Source organism: Arvicola amphibius, chromosome 4, assembly GCF_903992535.2.
Source record: "Arvicola amphibius chromosome 4, mArvAmp1.2, whole genome shotgun sequence".
Lineage (NCBI taxonomy): Eukaryota > Metazoa > Chordata > Mammalia > Rodentia > Cricetidae > Arvicola > Arvicola amphibius.
The window spans coordinates 148326950-148352972 of NC_052050.1; the positions used below are offsets into that span (position 1 = coordinate 148326950).

At 42.4% G+C, this 26023-nt stretch overlaps 1 protein-coding gene across 4 annotated transcripts in view; it reads right to left on the reverse strand.

Annotated features, from left to right (window-relative positions):
- Slc20a2 (solute carrier family 20 member 2) overlaps window positions 1-26023 on the reverse strand; it is a 96026-nt gene that overhangs the window by 58336 nt on the left and 11667 nt on the right. The window contains exon 1 of one of the 4 annotated variants that reach the window (XM_038327402.1): window positions 1943-2151. The exons of the other annotated variants lie outside the window; for them this stretch is intronic. The gene's annotated coding sequence lies outside the window, so the exon portion shown is untranslated. Of the gene's footprint in view, window positions 1-1942; window positions 2152-26023 lie in introns of those variants that run through there. 4 annotated transcript variants of the gene reach the window in all.

A 26023-nucleotide genomic window follows, 5' to 3' on the forward strand; every position in this document is an offset into this window, starting at 1 on the left:
AGGTTCCAGCCGGGCTCTTCCTGCAGTATGGAGGCAGCCCATGTGGCTTAGCATGCGACCTCCCATGTGTGGCCACAGAGTTGAGCTCACTGTTGCATTCAAAGTCACAACTACTCAACATAACTAATTCCACTCATGATCTCTGACAAGTGGCCCTTCATGGGACACCAAGGATACACACCCAGTACTGAAAAGAATCATGGGAGCAGCCACCACCTGAGCCCCCAGCACCACCAGCTGCATAGTCCCGCCTTGAAGAACCTATCACTTTGACCACACAGAAATCACTAACGCACGCTCTGCAAGTGTCTAGGGGCATTTTAGCAATGTGTCCCAGAACACAAGCTTCCCACTAACAGATAAACCTCTTTCTGTTACATTCAAACTGGATAAATACTAATCAGCTTTTCGTTTGGGCAAGATTAAAAACTACAATGATCAAATTAATTTTAGCTTGAAAACTAGCATGACCAGAGTACATCATTATAAATACTTCAGGGGCTCCCAGGGCCTTCTTAGCAAGGGCAAACAGAAGGTCAAGAGCTGCAGCGGTCTTGCGATGACATGAGCATCTCGGAGCATCTGCGGGAACAGAGCTCCTTCTGCTCAAGATGACAGTAGGGTCTTTTCTATTATAATTACAGATTTCTCTTTTGCTCGGAAGGCTAAGCTTCAAAAAATGTTTCTATCTAAAAATAGCCCAGGAATTCAGTGCTATTTTCAATTCTTACATTCTTTTCCTACAAAATGCACCACTCAAACATTTCCTTTCATTGTTGACACCTTATGTCATTTAGAATCAGACAACACACAACAACAAAGAAACCTTTAGGTAAAGTTTTGTAAAATGGGAACATGACATAACCTACCCTGGGACTGCCTCCCTCTTTGCTTACAGATGGAGATATGGGCGAACAACTGTTTCATTAAAAAAAATTCCACATTCCTAAACGCGGGTATAATTTACATGTTAACCAACAGAGAGATTTCTTTTGGATTCTATGCTATTAACAAGCCACTTGACTTGAAGTCATTCTACTTGAAGTGTAAACATAGTTCAAACTATGCAGGGTGACTTGTGTGTTCGATTCAAAGTAACACTGGAATCTTGCCTTTGCTTCAGTCTAGACTTAAACTGGGGCTGGCCAAACTGGAAAGCAGTTCAGAGCTTTAGATACTTTTAATAACAAAGTCAACACACTTGAAATCATTCTCTAAAACAGTGGGTCTCAACCCCTTTAACAAATCTCTATGTCCAAAAATATGTACATTTTTATTCATAACAGTAGCAAAATTACAGTTATAAAGTAGCAACAAAAATAATTTTATGGTGTGTGTGTGGGGGTACCACAGCATAAGAGACTGTACTGAAGGGTCACAGCGTTAGGAAGGCTGAGAGCCACTGCTCGAAGACCTTCTTCCTAAATGGGTTCTTATAAAGTTATTTTCCTTAGGCAGGGAAAGGTCTATTTTTAAGCATAAACTTTTCCTTTAAAAAGATACTTTCCATCTATACATTTGGCGAGGCAACGTTTGTCTCTGCAGCACATCCACTTGAGAGGGGTAGAACAGGAATTAACTTTCAACATGTTTCCCCCACAGTGACTACCATAGAGAAGAAAGCTTAGAAACACACTGTGACATTTCTGTGTACAGAAACCATTTCTACCAATCTAATATCTTAACATTCAAAATCAGGGCTAATCTACAGCTAAAGAAATAAGACAAAGTGAGAATCAAATACTTTCTCCGGGAAGAGCTGATTAAGTCAGGGTGCTCGCAGCAGCACACAGGGGAAGAAAACACAGGACCACTGTTCTGACACGGACCGGTCGGAGCATCTACACTAGTTTTCCCAAGGCATGTGCAATTACCATGATAGTCACTTCAGGAAGATTTAAGGTACAGAGAACAAAGAGAAATGTTAAAAAAGAGTACTCACAAGTAGTCTGAAAGAAAATCTGAAGCACAGTTCTTCGGAGGTCTTCTCTCTGGATCACAAACACAATCCGGAGTCTAAAATAGATGCCTATCTTATCAGGCCCGGCAATCACATTGCAGCTCGCTAACTTCTACTTGGGTACACAGTTTTACAACTCAGAACAAACGCTGGCTAAAATTAACTGCAGCCGAGCAGCAGGCAGGAACACGCTGGTTTGCATCATGTGGGCCGGGATTTATTCACTAGGACAACACTGGTGTCCTCTTTAATGGGACTCTGGCCAAGGGGTGTGCCCTGCCGAACAATGCACAGCACCACGATTACGCTAATTACTGAATCCAGTTGGGCACTACTGACTGACTTCAGGTCGGGTCTGCAAGCACCGACAGAGAAAAAGCGAGCAGGTCTTTTCCAGAGCAGGCAAGCGCCTGGTGTTTAAGCACATTCGGGTCAGACAACTGTGACAGCAAGGAGGCAGCAGTGTCTACTCTTCGTGGGACATCTGGGACATCCACTGAGGTTACCCACTCGCTTCCTGCTCTTCTTCTCTACTTCCCAAGGAGGTGCTATGAGGACACATGGCCACTTCAACAACAAAACCCACAACCGAGAGCAAACATCTCCAGTTTACCAAACTCACTGCGAAGTGCGTTGCCCTGTGTGACTGGCTACAACTAGAAGAACTGTCCTCTGTCGGAGCAAATGACCATTCTCTAAGTATACTAAAACCCAAGCAAGCAGTTCAAGACTCCAAACCACAGCCAATATTTAAAAGAAAATTAGAACACAATGCTCTCACCAATTGCAACTTAGAGCAAAGGCACAGACTGTGTAGCGTCTGCCACTGATGATTCAGCATATTGGTTAGTTCCTATGCTTACTTTACCCTGAATGGATACTTCTTCAATCAAACCTCCAGTCACCTGCCCTTCCAACAGATGCAAAGTAACCCTGCTTGGAAGACAACTGGACTACACCTCCTTCCTCCAAAACCCTCTCTGACTCCACATTAACAACATGCCTAAAATCCCACATATCTTTTTAGAGCTATTTGTTTCCTTACTTAAAAAAAAAAAACAAAAAACAAAACAAAACAAAACAAAAAGGTCATGTTAGCTTAGACTTCAGGGGACTTACTGTACTCAACACTCCAAACCCAGGTCCAGGCTCAGGGGCTTCGGTGTTTTCCGTATACCAGTGCTTCTCAACCTTCCTTTAATATTCCTACATTGTGGTGGCTCCCAACCATAAAATTATTTTGTTGCTACTTCGTAACTGTAATTTTGCTACTGTTACGAACTATAATGTAAAGATCTGATCCACTGGATGTTTGCTGTACCACCCACCAAAGAGGTCGCGACCCACAGGTTGAGAACCACTGCTCCATAGCCTTGCCTCTACAGCACGGATCACTACAACACAACCGGACTCTTAAAGAGCACAGCCCCATCTGTGACAAGCTTGCCAAAAGTTGCCAATGGTTAGCTTTCATTGGCATGCACTGCTAATATGATCTTCCCCGTGTTGTTTATAAAGATGGCTGGTTGCGTACCTGACACTCTTGCCCCGTGACCAACCTACGCTGCTGCGGACAGGACACGTTCACCCCACTGTACGGCAGCTGGTGTGCGCCCTAGGCCGTTTCGCCCAAAGCTTCCGGAGAAAATAAGAAAATAAGCTCCACTAACCAGAGGGCTAACCACTGATTAACAGGGTTATTTTCAGCAAACTTACTCTAGAATTTTTTAATGCCAACAGAGGACACTGTGGGGCTAATTTTAACAAAAAAAATATTATCATCCAAAAATGCTTGTGTTCAGTAGGAAGGTCTCTTAGCAAAAAAATTCTTTATGCTTTCATCTAGTTAAAAAAAAAACCCAAAAAACAAAAAACGCTGAATTGACCTACATGTCATATTTTGCATTGTAGAAGATCCAGACTGCATTGTAAGATCTATTCTGAAGCGAGAAATACTGAGCAATTTTCTAGTTCCTCTTATGTCAAATCTCCAAGTATGAGTCTGTTGTTTCCCTTACCACCCTGTTTGAAAACACAAGCACCTACTGGGACTAGTGGCAGTGGTGGTGCACATCTTTAATCCCAGCACTTGGGAGGAAGAGGCAGGTGGATCTCAGTGAGTTTGAGGCCAGCCTGGTCTAGAGAGAATTCCAGGACAGTCAGGGCTGTTATACAGAGAAACCCTGTCTCAAAAACAAATAAAAAACCAAAACCACAAAAAACAGACAATAAACAAAAGAAACAAGACATATGAAGGAAACAGTACACCTTCTAATTCACTTTAGACACTTGATTGCTTGCTTCTTCATCAGTTTAAAAAAAATCAAAAGCTATGTGTTTGTTCTAGGTCTAGGAGTATCAGACCCTTGACACTGCAACACAACATTGTTATCTGCAGAGTACATGCTGAGAATGTGCAATCAAGTTACAAACTGTTTCATAAAAATCTCCTATTTTAAGTAAGTTTACAGTTTTGTATTGGGCCATATTCATCGTCTTCATATTCACAGAGCTCTCCGGGCTGCATCTGTCCTCAAAGATGCAAAGTCTCAAGGTTTTGAATTCTGAACCTCTAAAATAAACAAAATGTCCTGTGTTCATTGTGTACTCTTCTGGAGTGTTAACTTTTTTTCCCGTAATTTTATGAAAAGGGCCTGTGACCCCAAAGAATAAAGAGCGCTGAGCTTAGCCTGGTAGTACTCAGGGAGAAATTGAAAGCTAAGGGAAACCAAGGCGGAGGGAGACCATTGAGAAAGGGTTAAAATAAATAAGTAAATCAAAAGAAGGGTCTCCTTCCTAGGTGTGCTATGAAGTTACAATATTGTGGCGCAATACTGTGGGGTGCTGCTGGCTCTGGCTCTAAGTGAGGGGACAGGGATAGAAGACAAATCTAGGTGATCAAGGAGTTCACATTTTGAAGTCATGTGATGATACAGGGAGCCAGGAACACAAAGGACATAGCTCAGTTCTTAAACAGAGATTATTTTTCTGATGAAATTTAAAATTTAAGATCCAGAATAAATATACATGCTATACTGTATTCTGGAGCCCTCAAAGAGTCATGGATTATAAAAAGACGAAATATTCCAAAATATCTAAAAATTATATCTAGACTAAGTTGCAAGGTTTCAATTCTTAGCTCTTTATATTTGATCCAAATATTGAAAGTGGTAAAGCGGGGGAAATTTCCAGGGTTTGCCATGGTTTTCAGAGGATTATACAAATCATTCAAAGCCTTAATGAAGTGCATGCTTAAAACAAACAAAACAAAAAAAAGTACCAACCCATGAGGGAAGAAATCCATGGGATAGAAGCTCTGGGGCTAACTGTAAGGCACTGCCTCTGGCCATGTGACCATAAGGACATTGCTGACTTCTGTGTCTGCTTCCTCAAGTGTTAAATGGTGACTACACGCTGACATCAAAGGATGGGCTGAGAGCTCCCCAGATGACGGACAGCCCTGGGCCACAGGTGCTTTCAATAAATGGCTGTGATGTCGTGACTTCACGGCAGTGGAGCACCTGGTGAAGATCAATTGGGTATTTAACGAGTGAAGATCAAACGATCCACTCTTAAAGCTCAACACTTCACAATATGAAAAGTTGAAAGGAATTTCAAATGATTGCTAAGCATTCCGAGGAAACCTGAGGTGTGCGAACACTCTTTAAACGCTGTTACAGCACGGCAATAACCTCTTTGATTTTCCTCTATTACATCACCCGGCACGCCTAGCCTTGGGTGGAATTCGAATTGGGGATTCTGGCTAGACAATGCACAGGGACACCAAGCTGCAGACTGTTGTCATAGTGTCCCTATTCACTCCAGCCTCATCATTGGGCAGTCCCTTCCCACGCTGACTCAGGCTTGGCCATCAGGACACCAGCAAACAGTGCCCAGAGCCTTGTTTTTGAGATGGTATAATCACTCTTTAGTCCAAGCTGGCCTTGAACTCACAATCCTAGTGATTTAACCTCCCAAGAGTGTATTCAGTGTCATATTGTAGCAAAGTCTCATTAAAACATACGTTTCTATCCCAGCCTTACAAATGATCACATTAGTATTATCCACAGAAAAATCTTAGCAATGAATTAAGAGTATCATTTATTCCAGGCAGTGGTCCCAGCACTCGGGAGGCAGACACAGTCAGATCTCTGTGAGTTTGAGGCCAGCCTGGTCTACAGAGTGAGTTCCAGGACAGACTCCAAAGCTACAGAGAAACCCTATCTCAAAAAAAAGTATCATTTATATACACACAAACACAGAACTCTAAAAGATTAAACAGCCTCTCTTCACCATATATTTTCTGTCAGTTAAAAAAAAGGACATAAATAATTAGGAAACTCAAGACTGTTTAAAAAATACTTCTGATAAACAATGTCACTGTAACACTGTGATGTAATTTGCATTTTTTATCACAATGAAAAGTTTTATTTTAATCTCTTCTCTACAAAAATATGTGCAAAGAAAATACTTTTATTATAGTACCTATATTTTTCATATTTGAAAATTTTTTGCTTATTCCTTGAGAATTTCATATATGTATACGATGAAGTATGCTCATATCCAGGGTAAATTTTTAAGTCTACTAGAACTCAGCTGAGCAGTTTATACTATAACAGCCATTCACTTAACTTTTTTAAGCCATTGGTTCCTGCTACTATGAAACTTGCTGGAACTTTCAAGAATTATGTGAACAGCAAGAGGCCCGTGACAATCTTTGCTTTAAGAATCATGTAACCTGCCAGGTGGTGGTGGCAGCAGAGGCAGGCAGATCTCTGAGTTTGAGGCCAGTCAGGTCTTGAAGTAAGTTCCAGGACAGCCAGGACTATGCAGAGGAAACCTGTCTGGGGGGGGGGGGGGGGACCAAGGGTTGGGGAAGAAGAACCATATAATTTGAGTCAGGACAGTGCACATAACCTTTTATGATATCCCAAGGGGTAAGAATTCACTCCGGGGCTGGAGAGATGGCTCAGAGGTTAAGAACACTGGCTGTTCTTCCTGAGTTCAATTCCCAGCAACCACATGGTGGCTCACCACCAGCTATAGTGAGATCTGGCGCCCTCTTCTGGCCATACATACAGACAGAACACTGTATACATAATAAATAAATCTTAAAAAAAAGAGTTCACTCCTATAGGAATGTAAGAAAAGAAAAGCATGTAAATTAGAAAGTATAGGAAGAAATGACATTTGAATTGAGGCTTCTGCAAATCAAGTTTTTGTAACAAAATGATAAGGAACATTATGCAGAAGCCAGAAGCAGAGACAACAGAGAGGGAGAAATGACAGCCTGGACTCAGATTTCAGCCCCTCCCACTAATGTTTTCTCGATCTCTGCTAGGTTACTTGAGTTCTCCAAATCTACACTGTGAAGTAGTCAATGAGAGATGGGGTCTACGGCAATGCCTCGGCCTCATCGTCTCTAAACGAGGATAATAATTAGAGACGCCTAACATGTGATTATGAAGGTGAAATGAGTTGTCTCTGTAAAGCATGCACAGGAGAGCCTGACGTAAGCATTTTGTTAAATATTCGCTTACACATGCACAATGAAGTAGAGACAATAGATGAACGCACAGACTATAGACAGATGGTCTCTCTCTCTCTCTCTCTCTCTCTGCACATGTGTGTGTAATATCTGGGAGGGAGGGAACCAGAGCCCTGTATGTGCCAGGCAAAGGATCTACCACTGAGTTACATCTCCAGTTCTAAACAGATATATATATGGATCTAGATGTGTAGAGATAATTTTTAAACAATATTTATTTTATGTGTATGTGTATATGGTGTGTGACTAAGGGTATGTATGTGTACCACATATGTACAGGAGTCACAGAGGCATTAGATCCTCTGGAACTGGAATCAGAGGCCATCGTGAGCCTCCATATAGTTGTGCCAGGAATGGACCCTGGGTCCCCTGATAAAGCAGCAAAACTCTTAACCACTGAGCCGTCTCTCCAGTCTCAGGCTGATACAATCTAATCAGAACACTACCTTGGAGTAGAATGTGCTAAATAGAATTTAATTTTCCCTATTCCTTCTCTTGCACTCACAGATTATTTCTATTTGAGTACAAGGCTCAAATATATTTTCCCATTTCCCAACACCAGCTTCAGTTAAGAGAAATAAGGCTGTGCCTGCCCTATTCTCAGACCGGTGGCTTCCTCCTGTCTCGTCAAGACGGTAATTCTGTACTTGACTGTACAGGTTGCTGTGCTTGACGCTGCTACACAGACACAGCACAGCACAGGAGGTGCAGTGATGAACGGAAAAACAAACATGGGCGTATTAGCTGCAATCTTATTTCTGCCATGTATTGTTGTTTAAGCTAATGTGAAGTCTTAAATGCACTGTGACTTGAGATCCAGAAGCAGAGTCAGACACTGGATTTAAAGTCACAGTAATTCAAAAAGTAGATTAACAAAAGCTTATTAGCTTCAGACTAATTTTACTGGAAGCAGTGACAGGGTCTAACTAAAATTACTGTGTGCGCGCGCGTGAGTTTGAGTGACAGGGCTGGAAGCTGAGCCCAGGACATCATACATGCCAGCCAAGTGCCCTGCCACCACCTGCGTCCCCAGCCCCGGAAACACTTTTATTCTCCTGCCCTAAACGTGATTTTGAATGCAGTATCATTGCTGGAATCAATCTTTGTTTTGAAGATGAATAGACTAAAGGTGGTTACCAAGTTCTACTAAAAAAAGTGGCGCACGCCTTTAATCCCAGCACTCGGGAGGCAGAGGCAGGCGGATCTCTGTGAGTTCGAGGCCAGCCTGGTCTACAAGAGCTAGTTCCAGGACAGGCTCCAAAGCCACAGAGAAACTCTTTCTCGAAAAACCAAAATAAATAAATAAATAAATAAATAAAACCTCTGCTAAAGGTACTTGAACCATCCTATCCCACCGTGCCGAAGTGAATACTACTTTCTTGCAATCATATTTGTATCACTGATTTGCTTAGAAGCGTATTTTGAGAAACATGGCAAAAGTAAACTTTACTGATCACAAATCAAACTTAATTACTTATTTTCTGTTGGATAAAAATCTGAATTTTAGCTAGACTGTTAATCACATGTCCATTTCTCAATTTACGTCTCTAATTACAGGAAAACTTAAGAACCAGACCAAAAAAAAAAAAAAAAAACCCCAATAATTCCCCCAATGACATCATTCCATCTCTTCTTCACTGTTCTTTCCGGTAATGTGGCCTGACCCTAACACCACCCCTACCACTGTTACACAAATGCTCTACCACTGAGTTATATCTCAGATCTTTTGGTATTTGTAATTTTTTTTGAGACAGGATTCACTATGTAGTCCTGCCTGTCCTGGAACTCACTCTGTAGACCAGGCTGACCTGAGACTCAGAGATCCGCTTGCCTCTGACTGTGAACTGCTGGGATTAAAGGCGTGTGCCACACTATGCCTAGCTAAGCATTTAATTTCTAATTTTCCCCTTCTTTTTGCTGTGATCAAACACGATCCATTTCCAACCGGATAACCTGAGAAGCATAGGGAGGGCAGTTTAAAATCAACTTGAAATTATGGCGATGGAATGTTCTAGTTATAGCTGGCTATAATCCAAAAGACGGCTAATGCCAGCAATGTTCATGAGGGCATCCTCAGAAACAAAGCAATTCATGTCAAAAGTACCGTGGTGACCACTCCTTCCTTAAAGCAAGAACAAGAAACAAAAACAAAACAATAAAAACCCGGAGTCAGGGGATAAGCAACTTAGCTCAAAGAACCATAATAGCTCAGTGATTATAATAATCCGGGAGGCTGTTCTCGTAAACACAGAAATGGGCTCTTCCACAGGCATGGTTCTCAGAAGACAAAGAGGCCAGGGATGGCCTGGGCTGCTGTACTACAAAATAATAGACAATTATCTATTTTAGACCTTAATGCTTTCATTGTAAGAGTTGGTTCCTATTTTTCTTTGACATCATATTCCTCAAATTGCCAGGGAGGACATATTTCCCAGTTCTTTGATTCCACCATCAGAAAGTTCTTCGACAATGACTGAAAGTTGTCCTTTTTGATTTCCACAATTGAGAACTTTTCATGTAAACTGCACTGAAAAAAACCAAAAAGCTGCCTTTTAAAAAATCAGAGTCTTTTAGAGCTGAAAAAAAAAAAAAAACCTCTTTAAAATGACAGATGGACACGCAAGAGTAGCAGTCATAGATTCCAACCATTATTTTGATTTTTAAAAAGAAAGATGCTGTCCTTCTTATTCATGATTATTACAGGAACGAGCAGCTATGCCGATGGCATTTCTACTTGCTGATGAGGGCCCGGAGCCGCGATGAGTGCAGAGGTCACATCAGACTAGAACTCACCCACCACTCGGATCATTACTGCCGCTCCTAGGCGCCTTGTGGTGGTCAGGGTCCATGACAAAGAACTGAGACAAAGGGCAAAGAAAAACTCCAGACATCCCAGGCCAATATCCAAGAATCTGAATGAGGTGATTTACAAAATAAGGCAGTTTCTTTCAAAATCAACTTAAATTAATCCTGGGTAATGAAAAAACAAAAAACAAAAGGAAGAACGAAGTCACACTTGCTAGTCTTTAGAATACATAGAACATAGAACAAATGTATTTAAAGTAGCCAGGAGAAGGGTCAGTCAGCAGCTACAACACAAAGGCCCAGATGAGATCAAAATCACGAGCACACACCTATAGGAGTGTCTATGTTTGCCTATCTCGGTAACTAAATTGGAATACTCCGCTGAGCCAGAGAAACAGCTGTCACTACCCTCAGGCCGACTCGAGATCACAGAACCCCCTGGAGAGTCTCGGGGAACATGACACTGCTGTCAGACTCACGAATGCACAGTGCGTGGAACGTTTTAGTTCCAGAAGATAAACCTCGTACTTTGATCATTCCTAATTAAAAATAATTTTTATTAGTTACGTGCACGCGCATGCGCACTCGAAGGACAACTAGGCGCTGGTTCCGGAGCTCAACCTCAGGTCATGATGCTGGCACAGGGGCCCCTGGCACTCTTACCCGCAGAGCCATTTTATGGGCCCTGGTCTTTCCTTTTTGCAGAAATATGAGAAACAACAGAAGACTACAAGCCTGCTATGCTGTATTACTTCCATTTCCCATGCCCATACATTTTTCTGACCCTCCCCCACACCAGGCAGGATGTTGCTTGATCATTCTTATTTATACATATCTACTAGGAGAATAGAACCAACAGGACCATATCTTCTAGGACTTCGGGATATTTTGGGAAAGAGATCTATAAATAATTATTAGTACAGAGCCAAAGGAAGGAATGCAAGTCTCTCCAGAGTGTGGAGAAGGTTCTGAATCAGAAATGCCCACAGGGAGGAAAAGTGGAAGTTATTCTAGAAGAGGTAGCAGCATAGGAAAAGGCTGAGGCAGGGGGCAGTATGTTCTAGGGATGGAAGACGGACTAGGAATGGGGGAAGAGGCGCGTTAGGGTCGTCAGGCAAGGCTGCTGACAATCCAGTCTATGACCACGCAGCTCTGAGGCTTCCCACTCTGGATACACATTAACATCTCCTGGGAATCTTTAAGGCAAAATACTGATGCTTATTGTATGTCAGTGCAGATGAACTGTTCTGGGCTGGGGCCTGAGTATCAATACTTAAAACTAAAAAACTTCCCACATAATTCTAGTATGTGTCTGGGGTGAACTCATAAGCAGCTAAAATCAATACAACTATTTACGCAGGATAGTGGCATTAAAAACTGGTTTTAAAGTTGGCAGGGTGACAGTGCGAAATAGGTGACAGAGGAACTTGGGGTAGCATGTGTTAGCACACAGGCGACTGAACACAGGCGAGGGGAGAGGAACAGTTAGCCGCACTACTAGCCTTTTATAGGTGACTAGAAGGTTAAGGTCCAGGAGACACAGGCATGTGTCCAAAATGAGCATGTGGTTTCAGGGGACTCTAAGGTCCTTTCTAAAGTGGACACAGTTTACAAAAGACCCTGGAGAAATAACGGTACGGAGAGACTCCTGGGGTAGAATCAGAGGCACTATGACACCACCACTTCTGCCTCTGGAGTGGCCAACGGCAAACGCATGCTGTGTGTGTGTGTGGAGTAGTGTCTATGTGTGTGTAGTGTAGTGGGACTCTGTATATGGGTAGTGTGTGTGTGTGTCTGTGTGTAGTGTAGTATTGCGTGAAGTGTATGTGTGTAGTGTGTCTGTGTGCTTGGTGCTGTGTGTATGTGTGTGTGCGCAGTATGTGTAGTGTAATATGAGTGTGTGGTGTGTCTGTATCTGTGTGTAACGTATATGTGTGTGTAGTGTGTGTGATCTGTGTATAGTGTGTACTGTAGTGTATGTGTCTGTGTGTATAGTATAGTGTGTATGTGTGTAGTATGTGTAGTGTGTATGTGTACAGTGTGTATATCTGTGTAGTGTAGTGTGTATGTGTATGTGTATAGTGTGTATGTGTATAGTATAGTGTGTATATCTGTGTAGTGTAGTGTGTGTGTATGTGTATAGTGTGTATGTGTATAGTATAGTGTGTATATCTGTGTAGTGTAGTGTGTGTGTATGTGTATAGTGTGTATGTGTATAGTATAGTGTGTATATCTGTGTAGTGTAGTGTGTGTGTATGTGTATAGTGTGTATGTGTATAGTATAGTGTGTATATCTGTGTAGTGTAGTGTGTGTGTGTATGTGTATAGTGTGTATGTGTATAGTATAGTGTGTATATCTGTGTAGTGTAGTGTGTGTGTGTGTATGTGTATAGTGTGTATGTGTATAGTATAGCGTGTATATCTGTGTAGTGTAGTGTGTGTGTAGTGTAGCATGTGTGTGTGTATGATGACTGTGTGGGCTTTATGAGGACAGAGACTGGCAGCGTGAGTTTGAGTGACAGGGCTGGAAGCTGAGCCCAGGACATCATACATGCCAGCCAAGTGCCCTGCCACCACCTGCGTCCCCAGCCCCGGAAACACTTTTATTCTCCCGCCCTAAACGTGATTTTGAATGCAGTATCATTGCTGGAATCAATCTTTGTTTTGAAGATGAATAGACTAAAGGTGGTTACCAAGTTCTACTAAAATAAAACCTCTGCTAAAGGTACTTGAACCATCCTATCCCACCGTGCCGAAGTGAATACTACTTTCTTGCAATCATATTTGTATCACTGATTTGCTTAGAAGCGTATTTTGAGAAACATCGCAAAAGTAAACTTTACTGATCACAAATCAAACTTAATTACTTATTTTCTGTTGGGTAAAAATCTGAATTTTAGCTAGACTGCTAATCACGTGTCCATTTCTCAAGTTACCTCTCTAACTACAGGAAAACTTAAGAACCAGACCAAAACCAAAATACCAATAATTTCCCCAATGACACTCATCCTTCCATCTCTCCTTCACTGTTCTGCCTGGTAACGTGGCATCTTCCTTTCCCCATTGTTTTGAGACAGTGTTCTTACCGAGCCTGGAGCTTCCCAAGTAGGCAAGACCAATTGGCCAGCAAGCTCCAGGGATTCTCCTCCTTTTCTGCCTCTCCAGTGCTAGGATTACAAGCCTGTGCTGTACACATTGCTGTATATGGGTGCCAAGGACCCAAATACAGAACTGTATGCTTACATGTCAAACTAATTAAACCAGTGGTCTGCAAGCCTCTGATGTTAGGGCCTTTAACATGGGTCCTCATGGAGTTGTGACGACTCAACCATGAATTTATTTCACAGCTACTTCATAACTGTAATTTTGCCCCTGTTATAAATCGTAATGTAAAGATCTGATATGTGGACTATCTGATATGCAACCCCCAGGTTGAGAACCACTGGAATGACCATCTTCTCTGCAGTGGTCAGTGTGCTTTATGAGATAGGTTCTCACTATTTAGCCACACTTGATTTTTTAGACCAAGAAGTCAGAGATACACAGTGCAGAAAAGACAGCATCTTCAACAAATGGCACTTGTCAAAGTGGGTGGCTATATCTAAAGAGTGAAAATAGGTCTGTTACCTATCAGCTTGTACAAACTCAACTCCAGATGGATCAAGGACCTTAACATGAGACCAGATTCACTGAAAAGAAATAGAGACTGGGTTTGAACTCATTGGCACACAAAAGGACTTTCTGAATAGAACACCGATAGCACAGGCACTAAGACAACAGTTAATAAATGTGACTTCACAAAGTCGAAAAGCTTCTGTGTGGCAAAGGACACCATCATTCAGACAAAACAGTAGGCTACAGACAGTAAAAAGATCTTACCAATTACATATCTGGTAAGCGTTCATACCTAGAATAAAGAACTAAAGAAAAAAAACAAGAAAATGGGGGTACTGACCTAAACAGAAGTTTTCAAAAGATGAAACACAAATGGTAAAGAAAAACGTTCAGCATCCTAAGCCATCAGGGAATTGCACATTACACTACCTGGAGACTTCATTTCACTCCAGTCAGAATGGCCAAGATCAATAAAATAAATGCAGAAGGTTCTGGTGAGGATGCCGGGAAAGGGGACACTTCCCTCTGAATGTGGGCTGGGGTTGTATGGCTGGGGAAGACTGCGGGGCCACTGGCAGTGGCACCAGGATCTATCCCTACTGCTTGTAGTGGGTTTTTGGGAACCTGTTCTCTTTGGATGGATACCTTATTCAGCTTAGATATAGTAGGGAGGGCCTTGAACCTTCCCCAAAGCAATGTGCTTTACCCTCTCTGAGGAGTGGATGGGGGTGGGGTTGGGGGTAAGTAGATGGAATGGGAGGACAGGAAGGAGCGGGAACTTGGGTTGGTATGTATAAAGAAAAAAGATAGTTTGTTTTCTTTTTTTAAAGATTTATTTATTTATTATGGATGCAGCATGCTGTTGGCATGTATGCCTACATGTCAGAAGAGGGCACCAGATCTCATTACAGATGGTTGTGAGCCACCATGTGGTTGCTGGGAACTGAACTCAGGTCCTCTGGAAGAATAGCCAGTGCTCTTAACCTCTGAGCCATCTCTCCAGCCACCGTTTGTTTTCTTTTTTAAAAAAAAAATATAAGAAAAGGGGAAATCAATGTAGAGCTTCCTCAAAAAGCTGAGAATTGATCTATCTCGAGATCTAGCTATACTTACTCCTGGGGAATGGCCCCACAGGCTCATTCATATATCTGAATGCTCAGTCACCAGGGACTGGAACTATTTGAAAGGATTAGAAGGATTAAGAGGTGTTGGGGTGTGTCTTTATTGGAGGAAGTGTTACTGGGGATGGACTTTAAGGTTTCAAAAGCACACATCAGTGCTCTCTCTGTCTCTCTCTCTGTGTGTCTCTCTCTCTGTCTCTCTGCCGACGGATCAGGATGTAAATATTTCAGACACTACTCCAACACCTATCTTTGTGCTGCCACGCTCTCTGACATAATGATAATGGACTGAGTCTCTCATCTGTAAGCAAGCCCCCAGTTAAATGCTTCCTTTTGTAAGAGTTGCCTTGATCTCTTGAAATTTGCAGGCAAAGGGATGGAACTAGAAAGAAAAAAAAAAAACATCCTGAGTGAGCTAACCCAGACCCAGAAAGGCAAACAGAGTATGTATTCACTCATAAGTGGATATTAGATGTAGAGCAAAGGATAACCAGGCTACAATCCACAGCCCCAGAGCAGAGAAGCTGGGAAAACGCTAAGAGGGACACACATGGAGGCCCCAGGAAAGGGAACGGTCTCCTGGGTAAACTGGGAGGGGGAGGTAGAAGGAAGGGAACAAAGGGTGCGATCCTGAGGGATCAAGAAGACTGAGTTGGGGGAGTTGGGGAAGGGAAGGAAGGGGAGATCAATGGAAGAAATATCTTGATAGAGGGAGTCATTATGGGGTTAGGGAGAAACCTGGTGCCAGGGAAACTCCCAGGAATCCACAAGGATGATTCCTACTAAGACTCCTAGCAACAGTGGAGAGGGTGCCTGAACTGGCCTTCCACTATAATCGGATTAGTAACTACCCTAATTGACATCAGAGAACCTACAGCTATCAACTGATGGAAGCAGATGTAGTGACCACAAACAAGCACTAGGCTGAGCTCCTGGAGTCCAGCTGAAGAAAAGGAGGAAGGATCATAGGAGCAAGAGTGATCAAGATCATCATTAGGAAAACCACAGAGACAGCTGACCTGAGCTAGTGGGAGCTCACAGACTCTGAACAGACAGCTGTGGACCTCCATAGGACCAAACGAGGTCCTGTGAATGTAGGTGACAGTTACGTGGCTTGATCTGTTGTGGGGGGCCCTGAAAGTGGGACTAGAAGTTACCCCGGTATGAAATGGCTTTTTGGACCATTCCCTGTGGTGGGATACTTTGCTCAGTCATGATACAGGGGGAGGGGCTTAGTACTGCCTTAACTTGGTATGCCAGACTTTGTTGACTCCCACAAGGGAGGCCTTACTCTCCCGAGGAGTGGATGGGGAGGTGAGAAGTTGGGGGAAGCGGGAAGAGGGGAGGAAGGAGGAATTGTGTTTAGTATGTAAAACGTAAAATGAAAACTTAAAAAAAAGAGTTGCCTTGATCATGATGTCTCTTCCTAGCCACGGAACACTGACTAAGAGAGGGCTACACCAAAGGACTCCACATCCTACCACGGGAACGCTTCCTCATCCATGTTCATTGCTACTTTAATCATAATAGCTAGAAATAATAATAGCCATCAGTAGATGACTGGATAATGAAAATGTTGTACATCTACATGATGGCATATTATTCAACTGTAAAGAAAAATTAAATTACAAAGTTTATAGGTAAATAGATGGAATTAGAAACAATCATCCTGAGGTAACACAGACCCAGTAAGACAAATTTTTCTTTTCTATGTGGATGTTAGCTTCAAAACTTTCAATTGTGCTACAGTCCAAAAGCCACAAGGCTAGGTACCTAGTAAAGGACTGGGGATCTACCAAGGAAGGGAGAATACAGTGTTATGGAGAAGTCAAGGGAAAACCAGAACAGGATTCCATAGGGAGTGGGAGGGAAGGGAGGGGAACAGTGTGAGGGACGAAAGGCTTTTGTGAACCCACCTGGGAACTTCCCACTGAAGCTGTTTGGCCTCATTTGATGTTTTATAGTCTAAGTCTACCCATTTTACTACAAACGTTTAAACTTCATTTTCTCTTAGAGCTGAGCAGTGCTCATATACACACTAACCTTTCAAACAGGTTTATTCCAGTTCTTTGCTACAGTGAATACAGCAGCAAACACAGAGGTCCAAATATCTCTACGACAGGATATGAAGAGCTCGGGGTTCAAGCCCAGGAGGGAAATAGCTGGGATATACTGTGGTTCTGTTTTGAATTTTTGAGGACCCTACAAACTGATGTTCACAATGGCCGCATTAATTTGCACCCCCAACAGTGCATAAAGTTCCTTTCTCTTCCCATCTTCTCCAACACTGATGGCAGATTTCTTGTTGACATCCATTCCAATTGGGATGAGGCAGGGGTGAGGTAGGGTAAGGGTGGGGTGAGGTAGGTAGGGTGAAGTAGGTAGGGTAAGGTAGGGGTGAAGTAGGGGTAAGGTAGTATCTCAAAGTAGTTTTAATTTTGCATTTCCCTGATGGCTAGGGATAGAGAACACATTCAAAAACAATTATTAGCCATTTGGTGTGTGTGTGTGTGTGTGTGTGTGTGTGTATGTGTGTGCGTGTGTGAAAACTGCCTATTTCAATGCAATTGCCCATTTAATAATTAGTGGTTTTATTCCCTTGGTATTTAATTTCTGTAATTCTTCATAAATTTTAGGTATTAGCCCCTTGTCTGAAGTGACAGCTTTGGGATGAATTAACATCAATATCTCTCAAACTAATCTACAGAAAAGAAAAGAAGGCATGCTATCAAACTCCTTTTATGAAGCTAATATTACCCTGGTACTCAAGCTAGAAAAAGAACAATAGCAAAAAGAAAATTATAGGCCAATCTCTCTGATGAACATACACATACATACACACACACCCAACAAAAACAATGACAAAAAAAACAGTAAAAGTGATTTCCAATTTCAGCACTGTCAAGTTGGCTTTATTCTAGAGATGCAGGGATAATTCAGTATACACAAATCAGTAAGTATAATAATACATCAGATAAATGGGCTCAAGAACAGAAATCATGATCTTAATAGAGGTGACAAGGCTTTTGACAAAAAAAAAAAAAAAAAACCCAACCCTGAAGACACTGAAAATAGGAAGAGCACATCTCAGCATAACAAAGGGTGTACACCACACACCTACAGCCACTATCACACCAAAAAGGGAAAACCTCAATGCTGAAAGTCTTAGCTAGAGCAGTAAGACACAGGAAGAAATAGAATACAACTAGGAAAAGATACCAAAGCATCCTTATTTGTAGATGGTATGTACAGACAAGAGACCATAAAGACTGAACCAGAAAACTCTGAAGTCTGACAAATACCAAAGGCCAGGATGCACAGTTAACACAAAAACCAGTGGTCGTCTCCAGTGGACCCAGAGAGTACCGTGGTACTAGGCTCTCACTCCGAATCCAGCATTTATACTCCAGTGTTTCCACGGGCCACCTGAGACCAGGAATTTTGACCACAGCCCCCAGGCAGTTCTCACACTTCAGTGGATCCAGCAGATCCAACTCCTGGCCCAGCAGATTAACATAATTCAAAACATGACCAAGTTTTTGCTCCATCTGGTTACCTGCATGCTCAGTCTGCAGCCCCACCCTTGGTGATGGCCAAGATGGGATCCTATGATGGCTATTCTTAGTTGTCAGCTTGACCACACCTGGAATTAACTATAACTCAATCTGCTGGGTACATCTGTGAAGGGTTTTCTTAATTAAATCATTTTGAAGTAGGAAGACCAACTTTTAATCTGGAGCTTCTGGATTTTCTAAGTTAGTAAGATACACTTTACTACAGATCTTTTGAGCCTACAACCCATTCTAATACATAAACCAATCATTTGGGATTTATATTTATATATAAATACATTCGTTTTATATATAATATAAAATATATTAGATATATTCACTTTCTAAGTTCTGTTCCTCTAGAGAAGCCTGGCAAATACAGATTTTTTTTTTTTATACCAGAAGTGGTCTTAGGGCAACAGAAGCACACAGATATATCTACTCTCCAGTCTTATGTCATAACTTCAAAGGGATTTTGATCATCTGTTTCTCCCACAGAATATCACATTGGTTCACGATACTGATGACATTATGCTGACTGGACCAAGTGAGCAGGAGGCAGCGGCCACTTTGGATTTGTTAGTAACCCATATGTGCATCAGAGGATGGGAAATAAATCAACAAAAATTCAGTCCACCTCAGTAGAATTCTTAGGAGTCCACTGGTGTGAGACATGCATAGACATTCCTTCTAAGGTGAAGGATAAGGCATTGCATCTGACCCCTTCCACCACCAAGAAAGCAGCACAATGTTTAGTGGGCCTAGATTGGGGAGACAGCACACTCTTCATTTGGGTGTGTTACTCCAGCCCATATACCAGGTAACTCGAAAGTGGTCAGCTCTGAGTGGGACCTGTAACGGGAGACACCTTTTAACAGGTCCAGTCTGTTAAACCATAAGACTTAGCAGGCTCGAGGAATACCTGAGGCATCAACAGCAGATAGGGATGCTGTCTGGATCCTTGGGCAGGCCCCTGTAGGTGAATCACAGAAGAGGCTGCAGGGATTTTGGAGCAAGGCTCTACCATTGTCTGCAGACAACTGTTCTTCCTTTGAGAGACAGCTCTTGACCTGCTATTGGGCTGTAGTGGACATTGAATGTTTGACAATGAGCCACCAAGTTACCATGTGGCCTGATCTGCCCATCATGAACTGGGTGTTCTCGATTCAGCGGGTCAAGATGTAAGTAAGATGTGCACAGAAGCAATCTATTATCAAATGAAAGTGGTATATATGTGTGTTGAATGAATGGTTGGGTCCAAGAAGGTCTTGAACGCTCAAAAAAGTTACATGAAGAAGCTGTTCAAATGCCTGGTTTCTACCCCTGTGACAATACCGTCTGCTGCCAAGCAGGCCCCTACAGCCTCATGGGGTGTTCCCTAAGATTGGTTGACTGCAGAAGACAAGGGCCTGGTTTACTGAAGGTTCCACACATTGTGCAGGCACCACCCAGAAGTGGACAGCTACAGCACCACAAACCCTTTCTGGGACAACCCTGAAAGACACCAGCAAAGGGAAATTTTCATTGTAGGAAGAACTTCGGGCAGACACAATGACATGTGTTTTTGTTCAGAAACATAAATGGCCAGATGTGCAATTGTTCATTGGCTCATGGGCTGTAGCCATGGATTGGCTGGATGGTCAGGACATGGAATGAGCATGAATGGAAAATTGGTGAGGAAGACATTTGGGGAAGAAGTATGTGGATAGATCTCTCCAAATGGGCAAAGGAGGTGAAGATACTTGTGTCCCATGTAAATGCTCACCAAAAGGTGACTCAGTAGAGTTCAGTAAGTAGACAGGGTGACCCATTCCATGTGCAGTCAATCTTTCTCCAGTCATCCCTGCCAATGCCCAATGGGCATGTGAACAAAGTGGTCACTGTGGCAGCGATGGGGGTTATGCGCGGGCCTGACTCCATGGACTGCCAGTCATGAAGGCTGACCTGGTTGCAGCTGCTGCTAGGTAACAGGTCTGCCAAAAGCAGAGACCCACAGTGAGCCGCAGATATGGCGTCATTCTCTGGGGTGACCAGCCAACAGACTGGTAGCAGGTTGACTACATTGAGCCACCTCTTCTGTGGAACGGACAGTGCTTTGTCCTGGCTGGAGTAGATACTCGTTCTGGTTACGGATTTGCCTTTCCTGCACATAATGCTTCTGCCAAAGCACCACCAGTGGCCTTCTAAAACGCTGTATCCTCTGCCATGGTATTCCATACAGCAGATTCTGGCCAAGGAACCCTTCACAGCCAGAGAATTTGACAGTGGGCCCACGAGCTTGGAATCCCCTGGTCTTACCATGTGGATTTGGTTGTTTGATAGAAAAATGGAACAGCCTTTTGAAGGCAGTTACAGTGCCAGCTAGGTGGCAGTAGCCTGGAGGGCTAGGGCGAGGTTCTCCCGAAGGTGGTATGTTTGGAATCAGTGTCCAATACATGGAATGGCTCTTCCCCATAGCCAGGAGCCACGGGTACAGCAAGCAAGGGGCTATCACCTCTAGTGATCCACTAGGGAATTTTTTGCTTCCTGCTTCTGTGATCTTAAGTTCTACTGGTCTTGAAGTTTTGGTTCCAGAGGGGGTATGCTCCTGCCAGGAGACACAACAAATACTCTATTGAACTGGAAGTGCAGACTTTTCCCCAGCCACTTTGGGCTTCTGATGTCCTGAAGCCAACAGGCTAAGAAAGGAATAAGGGTGTGAGGCAGGGTGACTGATCCAGGTTACCAGAGGGAAACTGGACTGCTTCTCTATGATGGAGAATTAAGAAAGGAGGTTAAGAAAGATTATGTCTGGAGCACAAGAGATTCTTTAGGGCGTCTCTTGGTGCTACCATGTCCTGTGATTAAAGTCAGTGGAAAACTACAATAACCTAATCCAGGCAGAGTGACAAAGGGTACAGACCCTTCAGGAAGGAAGGTGTGGGTCACTCCTGCAGGAAAAGGGCCAAGACCTGCCGAGGTGCTGGCTGAGGGTGGAAGGAATACAGAAGGGATATTTCTGTACTTATAAATACAAGAATGGCCACCTAATCTAAAATCTGTAATGCATTTGTGGTTGTATGAGGGTTCTATCATGGTAGGCATAATTATAACCTGAATGTAATATATAACATGTATGTAATTGTATATGTGATAGCTGTATCATATTAGGTGTAATTATGACCTGGTTATTGTTTTCTTTTGGAAATTAAGCATGGCAAAAGGAGACGGCTGTGTGCCAAGGAGACAAGGGGGCCCTTGTGATGACTATTCTTGGTTATCAACTTGGCTATATCTGGAATTAACTAAAAACACACACACACACATAGAAGTGAGTACACCTATGAGAGTCCCCCACTGTTTTGTGGGGGTTGAGACAGGGTTTCTCTGTGTAGCCTTGGCTGTCCTGGAACTCCCTCTGTAGACCAGGCTGGCCTTGAACTCAGAGATTCATGTGTCCCTGCCTCCCAAATGCAGGGATTAAAAGCATGCACCACCACTGCCAGGTGGATTTTCTTAATTGAATCATTTGAAGTGGGAAGATCTACCTTTAATCCCTATTTTTTGAGGTGGGAAGAGCCACCTTTATTCTGGGTTACAGCTTCTGGTGGCAGCCTATATAAAGGACATGGACGAAGAAAGCTTGCTATTTGCCCACTTGCTCTCGCTGGCAAGTCCATTCTTCACTGGCGTTGGAGCCTCCATCCTCAGGATTCTGGCATTTACTGAAGAACAGCTGGATAGTAAGTCTCGCAAATCACTGGATTCTTGGACTGGTAGACAGCCACCGCTGGACTTGTTGGACCACAGCCTGTAGCCATCCTAATAATCCCCTGTGTGTGTACGTATAAGTATACATTCCTTCCTTAGGTTCTGTTCCTCTAGAGAACCCTAACACAGATCACCTCATTGATTCTGCTTTACAACCAACACCAGTTTTCACAAGTCTCCAAAGCTGAACTTCGTGAAGACACCCCCAGAAAGACTGAAAAAAAAAAAAAAAAAAACCATGGCATCCAAGTAAACCAGAAGGGAATTCAAAACTGAAAGACAAGTCCATTTCAGCAGCTGTGCAATACATGATAAAGTAGCTCAAAGAATATGACATAGCTGTCTACTCTGATCCACATGCAACTGATCAACTTCCCTACAATGGAATCCAAAATCACAGAGCTGAAATGTCTGAGAAAGAATTCAAAGTCTTATTTTTTAAAAGAATTACTGATCAGGGTTGAAGAGATGGCTCAGTGGTTAAGAACACCGACTGTTCTTCAAGAGAATCCAGGTTCTATTCAAAATTGAAAGTTGGCTCCTATAGAAAACTGGAATTCAGTTCTCATTTCCCACACGGCAGCTCATAACTGTTTATCACTCCAATTCTAGGGGACCCAATACTCTTCTGAATTTCATGGTACCAGGGATGCACACTGCTTGCATATGCACACATAGGCAAAACATTCATATATAGAAAATAAATCTAAAAATTTAAATAAAAAACTTAATGATCATATAGAAGAATCAAACAAACATCCATAAATAAAAGAAATCTATATAAGATCTTGACAAGATAGGCAAAAGTTCAAAATAAGGAGGGGAAATTCAGCTGGGAGACTGAAACACTGAAAAAGAATCAAACAAAAACACATGAAATAAAAGAAATGGTCAATCAAATAGAACCCACATTAGAAAGGATCATCATCAGATAAAAATAAGCAGAGGAACAAGATTCAAGATACAGAGGACAGAATGGAGACAATAACATAAACAGGCATATAAAAGGAAAAAGAAGTAGCAGGAATGATATTTCCCAGAAGTCTGGGGTATATTCAGAAAGCCAAACCAAAGAATTATTGGTATAATAGGAGCAGAGTTAAAATCAAATGGAATAGAATTATCTAACAAAATTACAGCCGAAACTGTCCTAACCCAGAGACTGAAGCAGACATCCAGACACCAGAGACACACAGAACTCCAAAATATTCATGACCAGAGAAGAAAATTCATGACACAGCACAGTCAGGATGTTAAAAATACAAAGTAAAGACCAATACTAGAAGGGGCATGAGAAAATGTGAACTCACATACAGAATAACCACAGACCTTTATCAGCAACCAGAAAATCCAGAAAAGCAAGGAATGAAATACTTTAAACCCTGAAAGTAAATAGCCACAAACCAAGAATCCTATACTTATCAAAGTTATCTTTTAGAATAGAAAATGTCAGTTCACAATAAGGGGCCGACTGTAGCCTGAGATTTTAATCTAAATAAGCCCTTACTTCTCCTACTAAGAAGATATACTGGTTTATGCCTTTAATACTTGCACATGGGAGAGAGGGGAAGCTCTCTCGTGAGTTCAAGGCTAACCTGTCTTAAAAACAAAAAAAAAGGCATACAAGCATCCATATAATAAGTTTTAATCTATATAAACACCACTAGATATTATTACCATTTTACAGATAAAGAAACCAAGGTTAAATGTCTTATAACTTGCCCAGTTCAAGACAGAGTAGATAGGGGACAAATTACCACACACATTGAACATATATGTATTGTATAGATCTAACCTTTTAAGATTTAGTCTCTTTTTTTTATGAGCTGTCTGGTGGTTTGAATGAAAATGGCCCCCAGAGTCTCGCATATTTGAATGGAAGGATTAGGAGGTGTGGCCTTGTTGGAGGAGCTGTGTTGTGGGAGTGACTCTGAGGTTTCATCAGCCCATGAGCCCTCTACCTCATGCTCGCATTCCGGCACTTGTCACAATGCTCTGGACCCTTTACTTACTAATACACCCTGCTCAGCTATGATGGGCACATCTATGTCAATTCCAGCCTTGAGACCACCTTTGACTGGTGGCTACTAAAGCTCCTTCAGCTCTAAGTCCCCAGCAACCACCAGTATGACCAGCAAGGGCTCAGGCAGAGATATTCAGTGAGGTGAATCCAACTCTGTAGGGTTGATCTTCTTATCTCAACATCACCATATGAGATACGTGGGCTTTTCCTGGACATTCTATACATGTATATAAACATCACAATGAAAACCATTATCTTCTATAATTAATAACAACAAAGCATATACACAAGACATCTGCCTGCCTCTGCCTCCTGGGTGCTGGGATTAAACAGATATGCTACCATGCCTGGCATTCAAGATAGTCTTGTTATAAACCCTGCTTTTGTTACAATACAACTGGAGTCTGGAGGAACAGACAATACAATTTATAAATTTTCTTGTGGAAGAAACAATGAGTCAGTTGTCCAAAGCATTTACAGACTGTTACAATGTAATTACAAAATAACATAGGATAATTTTAAGAAGACATGAAATCTTTCTAAATAAAAGCTCATTGTCAATTTTTTTTTTTTTTTTTTTTTTTTTTTTTTTTTTTTTGGTTTTTCGAGACAGGGTTTCTCTGTGGCTTTGGAGCCTGTCCTGGAACTAGCTCTTGTAGACCAGGCTGGTCTCGAACTCACAGAAATCCGCCTGCCTCTGCCTCCCGAGTGCTGGGATTAAAGGCGTGCGCCACCATCGCCCGGCTTCATTGTCAATTTTTTAAAATAACTTCAGGACTTACAAGGAAATGCAAAAATCCCCACAACGCACTAGTAAAACTAGTTACTAGAGATGGCTACTTTTGTGTAGAGGACCTTTTATATAATAAATATGAAAGCCGCTGTGTTTGCTCCATTTCTAGAAACTGATTATTAACGCAAGTCCTTTTCCAATAGTATTTACTTTCTCTTCCTGTCCTCCCATGTTGACTTCAATCATGTTTTTGCTGTAAAACTGTTGAGGTCATGTTGTGCCTCGCTCTAATTTATTCCACAGAGTGAGACAGTGAATTTTTAAACTGGCTCTTGCCACGAGAGAACATTCTTTATTGACAGGAGAGTAGCAACTGGAAAAAGATACATCAAGAGCAACATGAAAGAAGCCAGCCTTCAAAGAAAGCCTGGAAGCCCTTCCCTCTCCTGGGAACCTCCGATGAGCAGAATGAACAAGGCACCACCTATGAAATACTGATCAGAGCAAAAACGAGAGCTGGGAGGGGCCGGGATGTGTGTGTGTGGGAGAGAGAGAGAGAGAGAGAGAGAGAGAGAGAGAGAGAGAGAGAGAGAGAGAGAGAGAGAGAGAGAGAGAGAGAGAGAGAGAGAGAGAGAGAGAGAGAGTGTGTGGGGGGGGAGAGAGAGGGAGAGAGAGAGAGACAGACAGACAGAGAGTGTGTGGGGAAGGGGGAGAGAGAGAGAGAGAGAGAGACAGACAGACAGAGACACAGACACAGACACTGACAGAGAGAGAGGCTATAGCCTTTTATAACTCCATTTCTAGTGGGCACAATACTCTCTTCTGACCTTCATGGCACTAGGGATGCATTCTGAAAAATTTAAATAAAAATAAATTAATAATCACATAGATCCTTCTTCTATTCTTGGGAATGTTTT